The sequence below is a fragment of the Anastrepha ludens genome, chromosome 2 (assembly GCF_028408465.1).
Source record: "Anastrepha ludens isolate Willacy chromosome 2, idAnaLude1.1, whole genome shotgun sequence".
Classification (NCBI taxonomy): domain Eukaryota; kingdom Metazoa; phylum Arthropoda; class Insecta; order Diptera; family Tephritidae; genus Anastrepha; species Anastrepha ludens.
Genome location: NC_071498.1, coordinates 145,034,288 through 145,050,196, shown reverse-complemented (window position 1 = coordinate 145,050,196; position 15,909 = coordinate 145,034,288).

The following is a 15,909-nucleotide window of genomic DNA, read 5'->3' as shown; positions in this document are numbered from 1 at the left end:
GTTTTTGTCAAATAATCCAGCTGAACTTGGGCTCGGTGCGATAGCGCGTTATCATCATGCAAATTCCAAGAATTGTTTGCCCATATTTCCGGGCGAGTGCGACGCACAGCACCTCTGAAACGCTTCAAAACGGATAAATAATATTTTTTTATTGACTGTCTGGCCCGATGGAAGGTGCTCAAGGTGCAAACAGTCAACATCACCTTCATGGTACTTTTTGATCGCAGGGTATCTATTAGAATATTACCTAAAGGATCGCAGGGTATCTATTAGAATATTACCCCTTGCAGGGTATTTTCCAAATTTTTTTTTTTTCAATAAAAAAATGAAAAACAATATTTGAATTTTTTGGGCTTTTTATGTAACTTCATTTACATACAAAAAAAAAAAATTTCTTTAATTTTAATAATTTTAAAAATGGCGTTGAAGTTGACCCTACCGAAAAATTGGACCTGGGCCAAAAACCACAAAAAGTATTAGTCAGTCTGGCCGTATGTCCCATACTAGAATGAAATAAAAAATTTACATTTACAATTTTAATTGTGCGGTTTGGAATTTGACACTCTAAAAATCGGTTTTTTCAGTTTTGTAATAAAAAATATATACGAAATAATTGAAATAAATGCGGGTGATATTCATTTTTGTTGTGCACAAGATATTAAAATTTCAGATCAGAGTCTTGAAATTGACTTTAAAGTTTTGAGAGTGGCCGCGTGACGAATTTGACTCTACCTGCTAAAACGGATATAGAGTCGAAAATACTACAGAATCGAAAAATCCTTTCAAAAATTCGACAGTATATTCTTAAAAGCCTATACTGTCGAAATATCCAAAAAAATCTGTTTTTTTATTAATTCTATACCACCAGGACCTCTTAATTTTTGGTGAACACATATATATTTATATTCAGACTAAATCTCTAACTAAAGAGCTGGTCATTTAAGTTAAGGAAGGTTGAGATAAGCATTCCTCAATGAAAGAGCTATATTAGCTTTTGAGCAACGACGCATAAAATTTGGGCGATCGATATGCTAACCTATCATATTTGAATTTCTATACGACAAAGAGAGGAGTGCATACACAATTATAAGCCTTACGCCGGGTAATTTGTGTAATATGAATCTCGTAATTTCGATTCGAAAAATAGAGCATTTGGAACTAATCGGTTGAAATATGTTTCATATCTTATAAAAACGACGACCGCTATAGCCGAATGGGTTGGTGCGTGACTACCATTCTGAATTCAGAGAGAACGTAGGTTGGAGTCTCGGTCGAACACCAAGTGGCGAGTGTATTTCTGCCATGAAAAAACTACGCATAAAAAGTATCTGCCGTTCGAAGTCGGCTTGAAACTATAGGTCCCTCCATTTGTGGAAAAACATCAAGGCCTACGCCACACATAGGAGGAGGAGTTCGACCAAACACCTATATTCCAGTTACAAATAAACTACCGAGCAGTACAATTTTGGTAACATAAAGACAATTTTGTGAAGAGATTTTCATATTTTCATATTTTAATTTTTTTGTTGTAACTTTATTAATTTTTCTTTCATTACTAATCTTCAAGGTATTTGCCACTTTTGTGCATATGAGACAAATCTCCTCATACATATCCACCTGCTGCTTGTTCCCTTAGTCTCTTGCCAGCTACTCGCCTCGAATTCCTTCAAGTCTTTCTATTCAAATACCATAGCGACAGCAGTAGCATTGTGGCATGCAACTTTACTAGGTTAGTTGCTGATTGCTGAAATTATAGCTACGGCAGCTGTTTACTCAAGCCACTGTCAAGTAGCCACGATGTAAGTAAACAAACGACTGATCAACCAACAGCAATAATAGCAATAACAGCAACAACAAAAACAGTAACAAACCAAAAAGCGCGAGCTGCACATAGCTGGCATTACAAAAGAACATTGCAACACTTGCTGCAACAGCTGAGCGATGCTTAGCTTGGCCCAAGTGACATATACACAAACACATACAGCTACACACACCCGTAAATGATTGTTTGTGTGTGTTTCTAAGTAATGAAATGCGAAAATTTTCCGAAAAAATTTCACTAGCATCTGCTCAAAATGTGCAAACGTTGCGGGAAGAGGAGAAAATATCCGAAATTGTAGGCACAGGCGCAAATATTTTTTACACCCGCAAACACACACGAGGATTTTTCAAACACACACGAGGATGTGTGTGTGTGAGTGTGTGGCAGTGTTCATTACTACTCGTGCAGGCAAAGCATTCTGCAGTCAACACTTTGTGTGTGGGAGTCTGTTGCATGGTCAGTTAGTGGAAGGCAACAAGTGCACGTAAATAACAGCTTAGTTAGTAACAACAACAAAGCGGCGATATATGAGAAGGAAAGGTAACAACAACAACTGCTAAGGAAGTTTGCGCTTCACTAGCAACAACCAATTCGTTGAGGCCAATCATACAATAACAACGAATATCCAGCGTCCAGTGGCGTTGCAGTAACAGCAATAAAAACAATATTAACAACAAAGCCAACAACATTCACATGGCTATTAAATATTGCTTTTATGTTGGCACATTAACATTTCGCCTGGCGATAAACCCAATACACTTCACTTAGCTAAGGCTAAGCAGCAGCTGAGGCAGCAACAACAATGCATGTATGAACATAAAGAGAGTGCCACTTGTGCTGCTTGTGCAACATGTGGGCAAAAATCAAATATGTAGTGATTTTTCGCTCGTTTCGTTTCGTTTCGTTCGATCGATTGGAGTGGCATTGTTGCTTTTGTTGTGCTGTCATGGCATCAACACGTTGTTGTCTGGCATTGAGGTCACATGAGTTCGTGGCAATAATTTTCAGCTTCATTGCGATGCCAGTAGTGTGCAATAACAGCAACAACAACAACGACAAGTAGTAGAATCACAGCGGCAGTTAAGCTTATAAAATCAAATAAAACAAATGGATAAGCAACTGTTGGTATTTATTTACTTTAGACGAACGCAAAAATAATTGATATAAGTGCAACATCGGAAACAAACGAGAGACAAAAGAAAGAGGCAGAGAAAAGACAAATAATAATAAAAGAAACATAAAACAGCCACAGCCTTTGCGACACATTTTGCCGCCTGCACATTTGTGGCACGATTGCACTTGCAACATTTATTGCATGCACAAGCAGGTAGTGTCTGGAAAAAGTTGTTGCTGCTGCTGCTGCGGCTTGAGCTGAGCTACTTGCAATTACGAACCGATGCCGTGGCCGCCACTTGCCACATGACACGGCCACAAGCATGACTGGAGATGTTTACAGCGATTGATACATATATGCAAAAGTTTCGATGTTTGTTGTTGTTGCCATTATCTGCAGCTTTCTTCTTATTTCGCATTCTTGCTGCTGTTGATGTTGTTGTTGCTAAGCTGCCGTCGTTTTTCACTTGATTTGCTGCTGCATGTCGCTGCCATTGCCAGTCACTGCCACCGGCACCGTTGATTGGTATTGTTTTATGTCGTGTGGCACGTTTGTTGGTGACCATTTAGCTATTTGACTATTTGACTGACAGTTTGTCTGCACTGCGGATGCAGTGATGGCATGATATGTTGTTTCGTTAATTCGTTTAGAAGTGGTTAAAATAATTTAAGCCAACCAAATGAGAAGAAAACTAAAATCACGAAAAATAATCACAAAAACAGAAGAAATAATACAAAAAAAAAAAAGAAAAAAAAATCCCATTGAGATGAATGAAAATGAATTTGAAAATGAAATTGCAGGCGTTTTTCGTGTACGACCAGCGACAGAAAGAAAGTAGGAAAGTTTGTTGCTTAAGTCTCTCGTTCACATCTGTAATAAATAAATGCTTGCGAGATCGCATTGATTGCGGCGCTATGTAAATTATATGCGAACATAGACGCTTTCAAGCGCTCATGCACACACACACACATATACGCACACACTGTATCACATGTGTTGCCCGCCGCCTGCCTGCCAAATTCTTGGCTCGATTTCTTCGAAGATTTTGTAATTTCACAGTTGTTAGGCAAGTATGCTCGCTGCCTGCATATCAGTCGAGATTCACTTTCAATCCATTAGTGGCAGCCACCAATGCAGCATGCAGCAATTGAGGTGCTCGCAGTTACTCGCAAGTCACTCACCCAGCTAATGTGCCCCTGTGTTGCTCACCCACTGCGCCAATCGTAGCGCAAACGTCTAACTCATTCAGTGAACACACAAAACTTTCTTCTTTAAATTCGCTGGTTGGAATATTGCATTTTTCGGCAATTTTTGCTTTTTGCTTTTTATGCTTTAGTGTTTTTTTTTTTGCTTGTTGGAAATTCTGGCAAGTGTTTGTGGCAATCGCAATCATTACCATCGCTTTTGGCTAAACTTATGCAAATGCACTGCTAGTGGGCAGCCAGTAAGCAGTGCGCCTGTGAACTTACTTTTTGTTATGGGTGGTTTTTTTATGTTTTTTTTGTTTTTCGTATTTTCATGTACCAACAAAGTGGCACACTTTTGAAGAATTTCACTTTTTGCTGCCTGCACTGACACTGCAGAGAGTGGCAAGGACATGCAGTTTGTGGTTTCGGTGTGTGGCTGGAGTAGTGATTGGTATTTGGCAGCCAGCATTGAAAGTGTCGGATTTAATTTAGAGAATGCGGAAAATGAATTAAGCATTTTGAAAAAAAAAAAATGTATAAATTAAAAATTAGTTTGCTTCGATTGAAAAATAAATTGGAAATAAAAAAAAATTTAATTACAAAAAAAATTAATTTCTTATTAATCGTTTTTAGAGCCATAAAATTGCCAACACTAAATTTGAAATAAGTCATTTACTCTGCATTTTGTTGTTTTAGAAATTTTAGAAATTAATTTTTATTTCTAACTTTCCATTTTCGTTTTACTCACGAATTAAATACTCTTTCAGCCAGGCGAATTGAAGATATGAAAAAAAAATTACTGATCTTTTATTCTAAGCTTTTACACTTGTGCGCAAACCTAAATTGCTGCAGCTTGAGAATCATTAACTTATTTTGAGGGCAATAAGAGATGGAAGTCGGATTTTTGATATAACTTAAAGCTTAGACGCCAGATGAAAGAAAGGTTTCAGCGAAAAAAAACACTATTTTAAAACACTAAAACCTTTTGTACATTATATAAGCATACTTTTAACTATATTCTGTAATTTTTTCATGCGGAAATACTTAAAAATAAGCCGGTGACAGACCATGTCCAGGAACGTCTTGAAAAAAAAAAATGTTGCTGTGATCACTGTATCTCGGTCGGAAATTATCTGAAACCAAAACCAATTCAAATTTAGTCAAGGTATCATTAAATCTTCCCCCCAGCGTTGTCCGCTTATTTTTTCATCGTTTAAAAATTTTTGGAGGCGGTTTAAAGTGAAAATTTCTATTTTCACTTTGTGGGCGGGAAACCGGCTTCTAGTTAAAAAAATATATAAACTAAACGTTGGGGGGAGGCAATTTATATGATGAAAATGTGTGCCAAGTTGGGAATGAATCGGTCAAGTAGTTTTTAAATCGCAGTGATCACCGACTTTCAAAAGTAGTTTTGCGAAAAACGTGTTTAAAAGTTTGAGAGCCCGAACGCTCGCACCTGTCAGAGCTAAGACGCGAGACTAATTTAACAATAACTCCAAAAGTTTTGCTCAGATTTTGGAAGTATATTTTTGAAATGTTAAGCAATAATAATGGTTGTCAAAAAAGTCTTGCGGTATTTTTATTGAATTTTCAATTATTCATAAAATTGGTTATAATAATGCGATTTAAGTCAAATATGCGCCGTTTTATTCGATGACGACTTCCCAACGAGATGCCAACTTTATAATGCCCCTCTTATAGAAGCTCACTTCCCTATTGTCAAAAAACTCGGAGACCCAATTTTCAAGGACTCTCTTGTGGACAACTTCCGACTACCAAGCTCGTTCGCCATGGACAGAAATAGGCGGTAATCACTTGGTGCGAGATCCGGACTATACGGTGGATGCAAAAGAACCTCCCATCCGAGCTCCCGGAGCTTCTGGTGCGTCACCAAAGATGTGTGTGACCTGGCGTTGTTCTGATGGAAGACAATTCGGCCTCTGTTGATCAAAGATGGCCTCTTCTGCATGAGTGCTGCATTCAAGCGGTCCAGTTGTTGACAGTTCAGGTCTGAATTGAGCGTTTGGCCATAGGGGAGCAGCTCATAGTGGATGATTCCCTGCCAATCCCACCAAACACACAGAAGAACCTTCCTGGCCGTCAATCCAGGCTTGGCCACCGTCTGGGCAGCTTCACCGCTTTTCGACCACGACCGTTTGCGCTTCACGTTGTCGTAAGTGACCCACTTTTCATCGCCAGTCACCATCCCCTTAAAAAACGGGTCGATTTTGTTGCGATTCAGAAGCGATTCGCATGCATCCATATGGGCAAAAATGTTTTTTTGCGTCAAGTCGTGTGGCACCCCTACATCGAGCTTCTTTTTGAATCCAAGCTTCTTCAAATGGTTTATAACGGTTTGATGACTCATGTCCAGCTCTTGGCCGATGCTACGGCTGCTACTATGCCGGTCTCTTTCGATCAATTCAGTGATTTTATCGCAATTTTTCACGACAGGCCTTCCGGACCGTGGCGCATCTTCGATCACCTCTGCACCAGAACGAAAAAGTTGAAACCATCGTTGTGCGGTGGAAATGGAAACTGTATCGGGTCCATAAACTGCACAAATTTTATTGGCAGCATGAGATGTATTTTTGCCTTTATCGTAGTAGTACTGTAAAATATGCCATATTTTCTCTTTATTTTGCTCCATGTTTGCGACGCTATAACTCACGAACGACTAAAAGCAAACAACAATTAATCAAACACGTGTTAGCACGTGAAAAGAGCTTTCCAAAAAGCTCTAGCGTGAACCGATGCGACGAATACAACTAGAACTACGCGCTTGCAAAGACAAGTTTGCGGAAATACCGCAAGACTTTTTTGACAGCCGCAAGACTGTAAGACAAAAAAATTGATTTTATGAAAGTGCAAACCCTTACCCACCCCCCTTATCCTAAACCTATCAGGCTAGCGGCCCAGTAGCTGAATGGGTTGGCGCGCCAGTACCATTCAGATGTGCGGCGGTTCGAAATCTCATGCACGAAACTCTAACTGATAGAAAAAGTTTTTTCCAAAAGCGTTCCAGTGTCCCTCATTCGCTCTTTTCTAGATATATTCGGCCTAGGAAATAAGTAAAGAAACCATTTCAAACAACCCAATCCGGAAATTTTCTTATTTTTGCAAGGCAAAAAATTTTTTTTTACCTCTTTACATATCTTGGAAACGTTTTATGTTAGTGCAAAATGATAATGTAGCATAAAATATATATAAATATCTATATATATCTATTTATTATTGGCGCTTACACCATTTCTAGGTATTTGGCCGAGCTTCTCTTCCAATTTGTTCTGTGCGTTTTGATGTTTTTCGGCAAATGGAGGGACCTACAGTTTTCAGTTGCATCCGATTTCCAAATGAATTTATATGAAGGCCTTTTTCATGGCAGAAATACATGGGACATTTGCTATGGACTAACGAGAAGCGGACACTTAGAATGAAACATATGACACATTTTATGACTTGGTTCGATTGGCTGACGGATTTTCCAAATATTAGAAATTGTTATGATCTATCTCTTTCCTTGAATTCAAGAAAATTATTTGGGGATTTATCGAAAACTATATGAGAAAAAGAAGTTATGCGAACTTTCGGATGCAGCGATGTCTGCTTGTTGGATAAAAAAATTACAAATTATTCCACAAACAAAAGACTTATTTTAAGAACCAACTACTAACTAATCCCTGACAATGTTCACAATAATCAAACGAACTCCATGAAATTGGGAGAAAAAAAATGCATTTTTCTCATAAAAATTAACTTAATTTCATTACACAATAAGTACCAGAAGCCCCTTCTAGCAGCTAATATTAGAAAAAAAAAAATTATTTCTATTTAACTGTCATTCAATCTGCAAAACGACGTACTCATTTATGTGACTTGCACAAATGCATACATACATACGTATTTCCTCCTGTGTGTAGGCATGAACCAATCTTATTGTTGTTATTGCCGCTAATGCGTATCCAATTCGTTTTCCGTGTAGCCTTTTTAGAAAAGTGGGTGTTGCAGTCTTTTGCGCAAAGTTTTTGTATTTATTAACAATAATTTTATTTATTACTTTCCTTGATGCCAGCAATGATAGCGTGAGTACGCAAATAAATTGAAAAAAAAAAAGTAAACTTATCGCCAATATATTTACACATTCTCACGTAGGCGTTTTGCAACTTTGTTGCAGCCCGATGCGGCCGCCTTGATTGCAAGTCATTTGGCTGACATTTTCTTTGAATAGCAAGGAATACTTTTTTCTTCTATTCTCCTGCGTTGTTTATCGTTGTTTTTTTGTTTTGTTTTGTTTTTTGATTCCATAGATATTTTTGTCTGATTGCGCATAGTGCAACTGCTATCACTAATCAACTAATCGCATGACAGCGCAACATGAAAGCAGCAGGCAGACAACGCGACATAAATTGCGCAGGCTCGAAAGCTTGAAATCTAAGCAAGAATTGTTGGGGCATTGGTCAGTTGGCAGCTGTAGCGCCATTAATAATTACGCGCAGATGGCAAATATTTATTTGTTTATTTATGGTTACTTGTTTGCATACATTTCGCGATGAATTTTATAGCTGTATATGCGTGTGTGTGTGTGTGTGTATATAAGAACAAGATTCAGCATTATAGTCAAAGTTGTCTGTGCAATAGAGGCGATTAATGATGAACTGTCAAAGTGGCGTACGATATTCTTGTTACAGTGAAGCCTGTATATAACGAAGCTTCAATGGAGGCATAAATGTTTAATTCTATTGGCAGTTTGGTTATTATTAAAAGTTGACAAAGCTGCGTTATAAGTGAAGTAGTTTGTAGAGATTTCAAGGAAAATTGCAGCAAATATTGTTTTTTATTCTTCTCATTTTTATATCAAAATCAAATACTAAAATATTAAAATAAAACTTAAAACTTGTACAAAAGTCCTTTCGTATTTTGTTATGTAGCAGCTATTGGGTGAGTGCTTTTTGCCTTTACCTGGCAGCCATGACGCAGGTCGAAAAAAACTTTTTTTTTTTTCTTTAAATGCATAAATTCTTATACTTGGCCTCGATAAGCAAGGAAGTATCCATTCATAGCTTTTACATTTTGCTTTTTTGTCTGTTTCACAATGGCATCACAATGGATCAGCAATAGTTTAACCCTTTCAATACTGACGGGACACATATGTACCAATGAGTGGTTTCGTTTTACTAAATGCCAAATATTTCTTTGCATCGCTGTGTATTTTCTTCCCATCAGTTTTTTACGAGATATACCATCAATTATGCTCCGTATGACCCGTTATACTTTGTATTTTTCTCTACACATGTTTTGCAGTCGTAGTTAAATCGTAGCACGTGCTAGGTCAGTAAGTGCAAAAACGACAATTATAGATCTACTGAGTGTTCATTACGGGCGGGACAATGTTTTCCCAGGACATTTTCTCAATTCCTAGGAATAATTTCTTTATTTATACAAGAGGATATACTATTTATATCACTAGTAATAACTTTTCATGGTTAAATATTTTTCCCCCTTAAAAAAATCCGTATTGAAAGGGTTAAGTGAGTTGGCTTAAAGACCAACTCCACTTCCACCTCCCCACTTTGTCTGTTTCACGCCGGTAAGGACTTAAACTCGGGAAAGTCCATACCAACATAAAAAAAAAATTTCAATTCACGTTTTGAATTTTACTCTTTATCATTTACTTGTTTTGCTGCTACTAAATGATGACCCACTATTATCTCACACGCTCACCCTCTCCAAAGCACTGCACCAAGTTGTTGTCTGTCTTTCAATTTTTCACTCAGCATTAATCAATTCTTGGGGTTTGAAGTCCGAAAACAGCATTACTTTAAGGATACCAGTCCTTCCGAATTACTAAAGAACCCTCATAGAACTTGACCTCCTTCGACGCCTTTAGTCCATGCTTTCCCTTAGTGTCATCTCAAGGAGAACACGAAGTTTTCTCAATTCGAAAACTAAATCTCAGACGAATTGCCAATCAACTTGAAATGTCCTGTGCAAGCGTGTCCGTTATATCGAGTTTCCACAGTAATTGTTCCCACTTTTTTTAATTCTAATGCTTCTTGTTGCTGTTGCAACATTCATTAGCATTCAATCAATGCTTGGTTGACTTCTCTGCATTAATATCAACTCATCGAAATTCATTGGCACCAGTCGTAAAGCGGCAAACTGGTCGCTGAAATCTTCCTTTCTAATGCTATTTCTCTTGTAGCTGTGCACACACATACATGCGTGTACATGCACTGGGGTACAACGCACTCACACATTGCACTGACTTAAGTAGAATATTTGAATTCATCCGCATGTTGCTTGTTGGATTTGTAGCGCTTGCCACCTTTCGAAGAAGCCACTTGCTACAAACAGTTGATCAAACCGACGCACACGCACACGCACGCACAAACGTAGCTTATTGCGCTGTAGCCAAAAGTTGCCTTGCCAGCGGCATCAGTCACAGCCATTCAGTCAATCACTTGTCCAGCCAGTGCGTTTGGCAGCTTCGCCGCTGCTTTCATTCATTCCTACACCGCTGCATTGGCTGTTTTTATGTTTTTTTTTGGTTTTGCGTTCTTTATGTTTAGGGAAATGACGGCATATTAACCTCAATTGATTGCGTTGCTGATGCGCGATTTTATTTGTTTGTTTCTGTAACTGGGAATGCCACCAAAACACGCTATGCAATGCAATATATTTTATTATCTTTGTTTTCTTTTCTATTCGAGTTTTGTTTTCTCTCTTGTTTCTCTTTCGTTTTTACTATCCCACCTGTACGCACGACTCCACTCACGTTATCACATACGACCATTGAATCTATGCAGCCAACTGCTTGGTGGCACACAAGTATGTCTTTCGCTCGTAGTTTAAAAAGGCTATTCTGTGGGTATTTGATGAGTATTTTGTGAGTAGATAATGAGTAGATGCTGAGCCCACCCGCTGTTTCAACCACTAATTTGGATACAACAATTTGGTTGATTTATTGAGGCTCATTAAGAGTTGTAAAAGTTTACTGAATTTTCTTTTACTCAGCAGCAAATTTTACTGTTTTATTGCGTTTCTTTGTTGATTTCTTTTGCAGAATTTATGTTCGCTTTTATTTGCTCACATAGTTAAATTTGAGTCGAGTGTGCTTTAAAGTGCTGATTAGTTAACGGACTCATGGCGATTATGAAGCATAAAGATGTCTTTACGCCAATGAGTAGCTGCCGAAGAAAATCGTTTGCTTTTCTTGTCGGCGATAAAATTTCAGATCCTTTCGATTTGTGTACCAAAACTGAAGATGCTAGCCATCAATCACTTCAGCCAGGGGGAAGGAGGCCTAAATCTTACGGGGTTATGTGTTGCGTAATGTTCAATAGCAGTTTTATTACCTGAATTTCATTATTTCATCATTTTTATTACCTTCGATTTTCCAATTTTTTTTTAATTTTTCTAATACTAGGAAGACCGAAATTTTGAGTCACCAAGAATTGTCAGTGTTTTATTTATCTGCTATGATTTGATGTTTACCTATATTTTATTTACTATAGAATTAAAGAAACAAATGAAAGTACGCAAAGTTACGATTGATTTCGATTGGAAGTTGAGCACTACCACCCTCAAAAAAATGTATGAAAAGCAAGACTTGGGGTCACATTTATCTAAATCGAAAATGTCGTTTCCTAAACATATAGACTTTATGATTGCCAAGTCTACACCTATGCTTGGCTTTGCAATAAGGAATTCAAAGAAGTTCCAGGATATTTCTACGCTGAAGAATTTGTATTTTTCTCTTGTGAAATCAAACTTCGAATATTGCAGCATTATTTGGGATGCATTTTATATGGGTTCGGCTTTAAGAATTTAGAAGGTTCAGAAACGTTTCACTAGATTTAAAATTCATTCACTTCGTTGGCCTTTCAGTTTGCCTGCATATAAAAGTAGAAGTCTTTTGTTAGCATTGCCAACTTTAGAAATGCGGAGAAAAACTTCATCCGTAATGTTTATAAGGGACATAGTTACGAACCATATCAAATGTCACTTCTTGCTGGAGCTAATACATACTTCAAATTATTAATTAATATTTCAAAACAAATCCTCCGATAAACTCTTGGGGAAAAAACGATGTAATGTATCGAAAAAGCCCACAATCGGCGGAATGTGGTTTGAAACAAAGGTTTTTACAAATAAAAAAAAAATGTTGAACAAAAGCTTCCATCAAATCAAAATGATTTTATGTTGAAAAAAGGCGTTTTATGCGACACTTGATTTAAAAGAAATTCCATTTTCAAAAAAAACAACAAAAAAAAATAATCATGCAAAAAATTTTTCCCAAAATAAATAACTAAAAATGAGTTTATGTTGTAAAAAGGCTTTGCATGCGACACTTGATTTAAAAAAAAATTCATTTTCGAAAAACAAAACAAAAAAAATCATCCGAAAATTTTTTTTTCAAAAAAAAAAAATAAAAATGATTTTATGTCGAAAACAGGCTTTGCATGGGACACTTGATTTAAAAAAATTGATTTTCAAAAAAAAAAAAAAAAAAAAAAAAATCATCCGAAATTTTTGTTTCAATAAAAACGTTGCAAATCCTGTTTTGATTGACTTTAAAAGCAAAGTTTAAATTTTTACAAAACAAAAAATTGAAAACAGAGAAAAGTCACCCGAAATTTTTTTATGAAATAAAGTTAATGTAACAAATTGAAAAAATTCTTTTAAGCAGATTGTGATTTTTCAAAATCGGAATCAAATTTTCAAAAAACAACGTCCGATAAATTTTTATGAAATAAAGACGATGTAATGTGTCAAATTAATTAATTAAAATTTAATTAAAAATCAATTAATGAACAAAATATATCAGGAAAATTAAGAAAAAAATTTCTTATGAATTTTGACAAAATCTATGGTTTGATTGGGACCAAAACAAGTTGAATTTTGCAAAAAAAAAAAAATTTACGGAAAGGTCTTTTTATGGGTAATACGATTTTGAAAAAACAATATTAAAACAAAAAAAAAGAAAAAAAAAAATTTAAAAAAATTGTCAGACAACTTTGTATTTATAAAGCAAAAATTATATGACATATCGAAAACTCTTTCGATGCAGAATGTACTCGTAACTATAAAGTTAAAATTTAAAATCAATCGGTTAAGTGTTGTTCGAGTTATGGATTCGACCGACTTGAAAAATGTAATTCCAAAAATCTTGTACTTGAATTTTTCGATACGATACACATTGGACTGCAAGCGGCTGCGTCCGAAATGAAATTAGAAATATTATATATATATATATATTTATATATATATATAATTGGCGCGTATGGCTGCGGCTGCCAATTAGAAATATATATTATAATATTCAGTTCTTTCCACCTGAATACTTTAAGTGTGTAATTTATAAGATATTAGAATATGCTCCAAGAAAAGTTTTTTTTTTTTGAAATTTCTAACGCTTTAATCCTCCGTTAGGCACCCGAGTCTGGCCAGAGTTTTTCGACTTTGGACAAGAATTTAACATATTTCTATTAAAGTTAACTACTGGAGCCTCCAGGTAGCTTCCTAAAATTTAATTTTCGATCGATTTATGGATTAAACCTTTTAAAAAGGATTCTCGAACAGAAAGAAAAAGTCTGACCTTTATTCTCCCGCCGAGTGCCCAACTAAAGGTTGTAAAAATGGTGAATAAAAGAAAATTAAATAACACGTGAGTATTGCATACTTTTTTTCACAGACGTATTCTGTCTAATTAAGTCTTGCCTTGGAAGACTTTCCAAGTCGCTTTGACTTAGATGACTTAGATGACTTGAAATGAAAATTAATTAAAATCTTTTGTTGAACCTCTGCGTACATCGATCAGCGACAACAAAATAAGCAAATTTGAAATTAAGCGTGACAAGCCCATTCCTATTACTGCAGTTTTTTATGAAAATATTGAAATATCTCCATCAGCGAGTTCAGCTTTAAAGTCAAGTAGCTAGCCTAATAGTCCTGTAACGCCGCAGTGGCCCGTTAGCGGACAACCAGCCGGCTTTGTCGACCCAACAGCCGCTGCCATTTTAGACCGAACTACTTGCCCCTGCACTTTTCTCTACTAAGAACTCATTATCTAGCAAACAATGCAAACAATTCGCTTCAGAATATACAACAATCCAAATAAATTCTCAACTTAATGCAGTAATCAATTATGTCAAAGCGATTTTATTACTTTTTAAATTGCAATTAAACCAAATAATGCAACAGTTCTCTGCCACAACTACACGAAATCATTTTGTAGGTCAATAAAAGACACCTAGCAAATAGTTAAAGCTTTGAGTTTATCAGCATTGATTTCTCCATTAAAGCGCAAAATGAGCATAACAAAAGCAGGGCATGCGTGCCGACGCGATGTGACAACTAATTTAAATTCAAAGCAAGCGCAGCCCACGAAAACAAAGTAGAATGTTGGCGTAAAAGGGAAAAACAAATTTACATATAAAAAATGACCGAAAATTTTAACTGGTAAATATGTAATTCAAATTATTTCAAAAGCGAAATAGAAAATAGTGCACGAAATGAAAAAGACCAAAAAGTCATGGCCTCAAGCATACACAACGGCTTTACTAGTGGTGAAGCACAAGTTTAGTCAGTGTACTTTAAAATTCAAACCTCAATTTTCAATAGTTTTCCTTTGCAACAACTAAAAGTATTTTCACACAATTTTGTAATATGAATTTTCCAAATTTTGGTTTTCCTTAATGTCGTTTTAAGTGTCTCAGAGATTTTGTCGGTTTGGGAAATGCAGCTGATGAGTATTAACTGATGAGTTTTAATTTTAGGCAAAGATTTTGTTTTTATAAGTTGCATTTCCAAAATGGCTCGGCTCTTATTTGGTCTTCCATCTCAAGTTCCAAAAACTATCATTTAACTAAAGCCAAGTCCCTCATATCTTCTCGTCTTACCAACGACGAGTTAGCTGATATATACGCAAGATGGACTGCAGCTTTTAATTTTTTCGTTAAAAAAGTGTTCTTCCTGACAGTCGGACATCGTATCAACTAAGAGGAGACGAAAGGAGATAAAAATATCTACGATTCCGACTGTGACACAAAAGAGTGAAAGAGTGAATTTAAATCTCGAAGATTGAAACAACTTATACAACTTCCAAAGGTCAAAGCGAGAATGCTTATGAGCATTTTTTATTCACAAGTGGAGACAGCAGAGCACCAGCCCTTTCAAGGCAATGCCATCTCGAGGATAAGAGAAAAAGATCTTGTTCTGCTATGGCCAAAAGAGAATCACTTTCAGTACAGCCCAATATTCGCTTAAATTTTATGGGCAGTACTAGATCTGGTGGCTACCGTAGTCACCGCCGCCACTAACCCAGGTGCTACCCCGGGCTCGAAACTCCGGCCATGAAACTGCAAACAATGGAAACATTTTTTCTAATAGCGATGGGTCATGAGTCCGAGTTTATTTCTGCCATGAAAGGGCTCCCAATAAAAACTATCTGCCGTTGGGCGTCGGCTTCAAACTGTAGGTCCCTCCATTTTTGGCTCAACATCAAATCGCATGTAGTCGCAAATAGGATGAGGAGTTTGGCCAAGTACCCAAAAACAAAGGATATAAGCTGAAATTATACTAGACCTTTGGCTTCAAGTTCACATGCAACTTTTCATATACATCTCTGTGCTTCTATGAGGAAGTAAGTGCTAGCTTCGTGTACGCTCAGAGGAAGATGGGTTCTGCGCTTGTTCTTCTATGAACACAGCAGCAAATTTATTTTAATAAGAAAAGGCAGTAGAATTGGCGTACCAAGGTGCCTAGAAGGTACCTGAGTGATTCAA